Source organism: Dermacentor silvarum, chromosome 10, assembly GCF_013339745.2.
Source record: "Dermacentor silvarum isolate Dsil-2018 chromosome 10, BIME_Dsil_1.4, whole genome shotgun sequence".
NCBI classification, from domain to species: Eukaryota; Metazoa; Arthropoda; class Arachnida; order Ixodida; family Ixodidae; genus Dermacentor; species Dermacentor silvarum.
The window spans coordinates 82,424,892-82,432,715 of record NC_051163.1 but is presented as its reverse complement, the minus strand read 5'-3'; the positions used below and the strand labels follow the sequence as shown (position 1 = coordinate 82,432,715).

General features: G+C 44.5%; 1 long non-coding RNA gene across 1 annotated transcript; it reads right to left on the bottom strand.

Moving 5' to 3' along the window:
• Window positions 1–2,100: 2,100 nt before the first annotated feature.
• On the bottom strand, window positions 2,101–4,625 carry LOC125940883 (uncharacterized). Its single transcript, XR_007464057.1, has 3 exons — window positions 4,436–4,625; window positions 3,941–4,032; window positions 2,101–2,577 (listed from the first exon to the last, which is right to left on the bottom strand). It is a non-coding gene; the product is annotated as an uncharacterized LOC125940883 (long non-coding RNA).
• Window positions 4,626–7,824: the final 3,199 nt, after the last annotated feature.

Genomic DNA, 7,824 nt, shown 5'->3' with positions numbered 1-7,824 from the left:
GCATGCATGACTTGAGTGAACACAGCATAACGGGATCAGTACTGCGTAATGCAAAGCGCGTGTATTGTTAGACAATGAGTTGCCTGTCTGACAATGCGCCCTTGGTGCAGGCACAACGCAGGTTGTGTACCCTAGAATATCAAAATAATAGTGTTGAAAGACCATATGGAAACAAACATTGTTATTGCAAATGCATATTCTTGTAAAGCGAAAACCTTACTAAAGTGATCACAAAGCAAGTGCCTCTAGGGCATTCAATATTACAGTGCTTTCGAAGTTAAGTGCAATTTAATAAATACCTTATGCTAGCTACACAAATGTTTGCAGAGGTGGTTTATGTGATTCACAGCAGGCACAATTTCAGCAAAACAAATACATAGTTAATGAAAGTTTGTAAATTTTTATTTTTATTTTGCAGTTATATATTTGTGTTAGAAACTTGAAGACAATTTTATGTGAAGGCAACTTCCCTTTAATCCTGCTAAAGCACTTGTGTTCCGAGATAAATTTTATACTCAGTATGCCTAATCTTCCAGGGTCAAAGATAGCCTTATTTTAGAGGAAGATGACCACGCATGCTGCAGCTTGATGCAGAAGCCTCTTGTATTCCGGGAGCAGGAGCACAGCTGTTGTCAGCTTTCCCTGGCTTTTACACTGGCATGCTAACCACAATGTGCTATGTCACATGGTGGGTTTGCCTTGTGTCGATGCCTCCCTCTCCTCTGAATGCGAAATTAGCTCATAGTGAGGCAAATTTTCTTATGAATATAATGAAACACAAGTACTTTATAAGAACGAAACAAAATGTAGTTGTCTTCAAAACTGACTGTATTCAAGTTTGCAATATAAATGGACAACATGAATGCGACAAAAAATACTAAAACATTTTTGTTAATTATGCATCACGAGACTACTTTGTTGCAAATATAGCCTTGGCGCTCGAAGTGTCTCAGCAAAGGTGCTTGAAGTGCCTGTGCAAGAACAATTTGTATAGCCGGCATAGTGTTAAGATTACTGACACTTGGAACGCAATATATGTGGACACACTATGCAGGATGGATATCGTCAGATTCAATAAGAGGTGCTTCAGTAAGTTGCAAGTACAGCCTTAATGTGAATCCTACACACCAGCAATGTCTCTGTAATGCAACGTTTCTTTCATGATAAAAATAAACTTTTTGCAGGGGTCTTCGACCGCCCGTTGGTCTTGGTAAAAAAACACAGTCCTCCAGATCGCATACGCTGCTGTGAATGTCTGTCAAATTTCGCAGTCGTGCACATGGAGCTCACAAGCAGAGCAGCAATTCACCTTTTTCTGAAACACTCTTTTCAACAGAAGCCTTCTCTATCTTTGCGGGTGCTACATTTCGTCATATAGCATATTCCAATAGAGGGCTGCTATTGGCCAACAGCTGACATCAATCGAGAAGGGTGTTTGGATCAGTGTAATTCTTCCTATTGTTACTGCGTATATTTATTAATACTGTTTAATAAACAAGCAGAAGTTAGCAAAAATATGCTTTCGAATTTACGTATTTCAGGAAGCCTACTATTGTCTGCTCTTGTGCAGCGTAGAAATTAAACTGACCACACTTCTTATCGGTGTTGTAGCCATTCGGTCTCATTATTTCAATTTGTTTTGCACATTCAACTAGCCTTGAACTTTGTGAAACTTAAGGTCAGACCCCACGTACATTTGCCAGCACGTGCTCACTCCTGGTTAGATGCCTTGGCAGACATCACTTCATACTGAGCTATCGATATTGCCTCAAATACGCAAATTGGATGTGGTACTATCGTTCGGTCAAGCTGGTTCAGGCCAAAGCTGGTCCACACTGCGTAACTTAGGCAGATTGGAGCACATGAGCCCAAGCATGCATTTAAGCCCTATTGCGCACAGGCAAATGCTGTGCAGATGCATTACCACTGCAAGTGGCTGCATCTGTTGCACATAAAAAATACCGCAGGTGCCCTTGGGTGCCGCAATGAGCCCACTCGCTCAGCTCACTGCGCCTCACTGAGGACAAGCGTGCTTGGCATAGCCTTTGCAGTGCACGGCATTGAAGCACCTGAGCACCACGAAGGGGATCAAAGGCGATTTTTGGCTGCTGATAACTTCGCTTCTGCTGAACGCATTGAAGCACTTTTTGCTGCAAAGTATTTATAATATAGTCTATTGTGACTTCAAGCGCATTTCTCGATTTTGATAAAAAGTTTTTCAGGGCTGCTTTAACAGTAGATATGTACGGGGTATAAAATAAGGATGAATGATGCTTCTAAAAGGTAATCATTGCATGCTATACAAGCACTCCTGTTGGAATGTCCGTCCAATATGATAACACATAACAGTCCTTACTCTACATCAAATACAGAAAAGATGTTTTTTTAGTCACCCTTTGTTCTATTTCGAAACACCTTACTGCCCAAACTGCACAAAACAAGATAGTGCTAGTAATAAACATCAAACTAGATCACACAGCAGAAGGTAGAACTTGCCTCTAATATTCGAAGGTGTCACAGGGTACTGTTGCGCTCGCACTGACACATCAAACGATGTGGCATAGACAACTCGGCTTTCTGAAAGGTTTTTGTAGGAGGCATCTGAGCTGTGAACATTTTACTAGTACCTCAATAGCAACACTCATCAGGACTGCCACCACTAAATGACAACTGCTAAATGAAATAGGATGTACCCCACAAAGACAGTGTTAATTATCCCATTGCCAAGAAATCACAAACCGAAACGAGAAAACCAAGTAGAAAACCAAGACAACAAAGCAACACGTGCTGCCAGCTGTTTCTGCTTGTTGCTCCACCAATGCTAGGAATGATCACAAACATTTGACACACTGTATTGCATTTAGGAAGCACAGTTGATCCCTTATTATGTTTCTTTGTTTAGGCAGTGCTGATATGAGACAAGAAAATAGATGTCTGCAAAGCAATATTCTCCAATAACAGTGACTGTGCTTGCACAACATTAACAAAACACACTGCAGCTCTTTTACTGAAGTGGTGGCAACACAAACATTTCTAGCATTTGTGCATGAGCCATTAAAGCTCAAAAGAATTTCAGTTTTTCTTCCAGCATATTCTGTTTCACGGAAGTTTGTGGCTAGAGAAACACTAATGCTTCATCATTAAAATAAATTTGCCCCTACAGCGCCCTTTTTTTGTGTGTGTGCTTGCAATGCTTCGAAAAGTGCATGCTTCGAAAAGTGCATTCTTAAATGAGGCACTTATTTATAGCAGTTCATCTACATGCATTTTCTCTGCAAATGCACCAACTCTAGATCGTATATTTTCGCAACCACTTGCAGTTACATTTACCAAACACCAAGATAACTGAAGAAGAAAACTTGTACTTTTCCTTTCGTTCACAGTTTCACTTGGGGAAGAAACAATGAAACAAATTAGATTTGAAACGGCAATGAACGAATGCCAAGAACCTCCACTTCTGTACACAGAGCACAGCTGGTGCAATAGCAGGCACGCCAAATTTCGAAGGTGTGCTAGAAATTTGCTACATTTGGCTTCTTTATAGAAGGCATATCGCCTTACCATTGTGCTCGGCTCTGCATTGTTCACCTATCTAGCACTCTAAACAAAAGAGGTTCACAGAAAGATTAAGACGTAAGAAGAAGCTTTACCCTGTGGCCAACACCGATTTCTTAATTGAAATTAATGCAAAATGCAAATATGTTTTCATGAGACATCCGCTGGACCGATATTGCTGCACTTAAGAGGGAGAGTTAAATTATAGTGACTGTAGAAACAAATTTTAACTTAGGAATATAATGTTTGACAAAAAAACTTTAGTATGTATGATACAATCGCATTGCCTTCAGTGCAGTTTAGACATCACTTATCGAAGACGTAAGTGAAGTGCTCTAGGCTTCTGCCATGCATGCTGTAAATGCAATTATCAACAAGGCATTACCTTTTCCTTGCTCCTTTTCTTTCCTCGTGGCAAGTCCACCAAAACCTTCCTGGGACGCTTTTCCTTCTATGCCTCCATCTCTTCCTCAGATTCTGCAGATTATATAGCAATGCGGCATGCAAAGAAAGCACACGCAGACACAAATCTGTCTCCTACAAGGCCTAGTCAAATATTGCTCCTACGAACACAACAGCGCCGTTCACAATCCAAGGAGAGACACCGCCTGTAGGAGACTCTGCAACTATTTAAAGCACGTCTACATCAAATGCTCATGATGCAACTGTTGTTCGACAGCGGATACTGAAAATTAAAGACTCCAAGTGAGTGCACATACAGGTAGTGCTACCCCGCATTTTCGAGACAATTCATTGTGTGAGAATGTCTAGCGAAGTTGCTTTTAAATGTTACTGCGGCCACTGCCTAAACACAACGCACGCTCTTCGATGCATGGCATCACTGTGAAAGGGTACGAATGGAACTTGACATGTCACTTACCAGCGAGATGCAGAATCTGCGCTTCATAAAAATCGCCGATGGTGTCTTCGTCCCCAGGCCAGTAGACTCAAAATCGGTAACGTTTTTAGGAGTGAAATCCTTTATAGCGGAGGGCTTCACGACAGCCGTCTTGCGAGCGAATTTATATTGCACAAACGCAAACATCTTCACACAGCAAGAACACACGAACGAGCAGTCAGCACTGCAAGAGTCAGCGTTCTACCACGTGCGTGGTATGTGACGTCACATTGACGACGTCACCCAATGTCATGTGATCAAAGGCGCGAACATACGAAAGTGCCACACTGCTTTTCCTATGGACGGACGGACGGAAAAAAAAACTTTATTGATAAAAGCACCTGCGAGGTTGCCGGCCCGGGCTCCTATCGGGCTAGTCTCGCTATTTGCGGGACGCACAATTGAGCTGTTTCATTCAAAACATGTTCTATTAGGTGTGCCCCTACCAAATGAGTCACCATTACGCCGTTATGAGGTTAGGAAATGTTGCTTGCCCGTTTTATTTTGCTCGTTTTTTTTTCGTTTTTTTCCCTTACTGACACGAAAAAACACTGGCTTGATTTCCGGTCGCGCGGTTGCTAATAGTGCACGGCTTCGTCTAACTCTTCGGGGTTATGACGGTTGTTTATGTATAACTTTTCCATATGTGGTCGTTCACAAGCATCTATATCGAACAATTAACATTTAAGATTATAAATGTTACAAGCCAACAGCATCGTGCATGCTTGAGCGTTTGCACAGAATGTTAGGCTCACTTAATGTGTGGTACGGGGATGTAATATTTCCTACGACTTGTACAAACTGACATTTAGGAGGCTGTTTATACAGCGAGATATGTTAATGCAGATGCTGATGTTCCCGTCCCTACGAAGGAAGTACAGGAGGTACAGCGAGGAAGTAATGAAGGACGTACAGCGTCGCAGACTTCCAAGCGCCACCAACTGCCGGTCACTTCACGCAACCAAGCGCAAGATGTAAACATAATTAAGGCTCCAAATATTTTCACTATCTTCATTTCGGTTATCATCACCACCACCCCTTTCTACGTAGCCTTAGCTGCTACTTTAGGAAAGTATACGGAGCTATGTGGCTGATAACGGAGCACGCGGTGATGAAAAGCGCGAGTTGTCACCAGTGGCGTAATCACGGTATATATATATATATATATATCATCATCACCACCCTTTTCTACATAGCCTTAGCTGCTACTTTAGGAAAGTATACGGAGCTATGTGGCTGATAACGGAGCACGCGGTGATGAAAAGCGCGAGTTGTCACCAGTGGCGTAATCACGGTATATATATATATATATATATATATATATATATATATATATATATATATATATATATATATATATAGAAAAGGGTGGTGGTGATGATATCCGAAATGAAGATAGTGAAAATATTTGGAGCCTTAATTATGTTTACATCCTGCGCTTGGTTGCGTGAAGTGACCGGCAGTTGGTGGCGCTTGGAAGTCTGCGACGCTGTACGTCCTTCATTACTTCCTCGCTGTACCTCCTGTACTTCCTTCGTAGGGACGGGAACATCAGCATCTGCATTAACATATCTCGCTGTATAACCAGCCTCATATATATATATATATATATATATATATATCTTACACCGTGGTCAGGGGCAAGGCACGTACCGCCTCCCCCCCCCCCAACCCCTAAATCAAGACAAAAAAAGCTGCTTGTGTCACTGGATGTCACGAGGAAATAATACGAGAAAATTAATGGCAAGTGATGCACGCGCCAAGGGTCCCACGAGCCGGCTTTGGCAGGAAAGTAGCACGGCCGCTGCATAAAAAAACTAAACGACTTTTTTTAATCCAGCGGCCGTGAAAGTAGTATGCGGTTGGTGCGATCGTTGTCTAATGCCGAGGTTCAATTGCGTTGTCGGCCATGTACATTGTTACAGCGAAGCTGCATATGGCTAGGATCTGCTGGATCGTCTCCGGCGACATAAACGAACATGTGGGCCGATCCTGGTGATGTGCAGAAAGGGTATATATATATATATATATATATATATATATATATATATATATATATATTGTAGTGACAAATACCGGCGCCAGCAGAGGACGAAGAAGAAGACGTTTCTTGTTGTTGGTGCTCGCTCTCGCTCCGCTTGGCCGTTGCCTGTTTCTGGTCTTCATAAAAACGCCAAGCGCATCTAACCTTGAACGCGTCTTATCAATTGGTGGAGCGTGCTGGTTCCCTCTTCATCCTAGAACTCCGTACCCGGACTCTACCCCCCGCCTCGGCAATGCCTGACGACGCGCCACAGCAGGGTGCTCCCGCACCACCGGTGGTCGCCTGCTCCGGCGTACCACGACAGCGAGACCCTGTCATTTTCAACGGCACCGACGAGCACGACGTCGAGGACTGGATCACTTCGTATGAGCGGGTAAGCGCCCACAATAAATGGAATGACGGCGACAAGCTCAGCTACGTCAACTTCTACCTGGCGGGCGTAGCACAGCTGTGGTTCCACAACCACGAAGCTGATATTGCCAACTGGTCCGCCTTTAAAGCGAGCTTCGCGGAAGTCTTCGGCCGACCCGCTGTTCGCAAGCTCCGCGCAGAACAGCGCTTAAGCGGTCGCGCCCAACAATCCGGCGAGAACTTCACGTCCTACATCGAGGATATTGTGGACCTCTGCCGTCGCATCAACCCTGCGATGTCCGAAGCCGATAAAATACGACACATCATGAAGGGGATCGAGGACGACGCATTCCACATGCTCATAGCCAAAAATTCCCAAACTGTCACGGACGTGGTTCAGTACTGTCAGAGCTACGACGAGTTGCGGAAACAGCGCATTGCTATACGCCTCCCGAGCTCTGACACAGCCAACATGTCAGCGTTAACTGTAGGCTCCGTTTCTGCTGACACCACAATGCTCATGCGGCAGATACAGCAGTTTGTCCGAGAAGAAGTGGCGCGACAATTGTCGCTTGTTTCCTGCGTCCCGGACTCTGCGCAGGCGCTTGGTCCGACGTTACGACAGGCCATAGAGGAGCAAATTTCTGAGGCTCTCCCAACCACCTACCAGCATCCGCCTGTTTCCGCTCCACTCACCTATGCTGAGGTCGCACGCCGCCAGTCACCAGCAATGCCACTCCGCACGGATCCTGTTCGACCAGCAAATACCTGCTACGCTGCGCGTGCGCCTGTCCACCCGAACCCGCCTCCTTTTCGCCGTCCCGCACCGCCGTCCACTAATCCTTGGCGCACCCAGGACAACAGGCCTATTTGCAAGTCTCGCAAGCGTCCTGACTTGCCTTTCCGACGCTGGACTGCAGCTTAACCTGAAGAAGTGCCACTTTGCCGCCCGCCAGCTTACCATCTTAGGTCATGT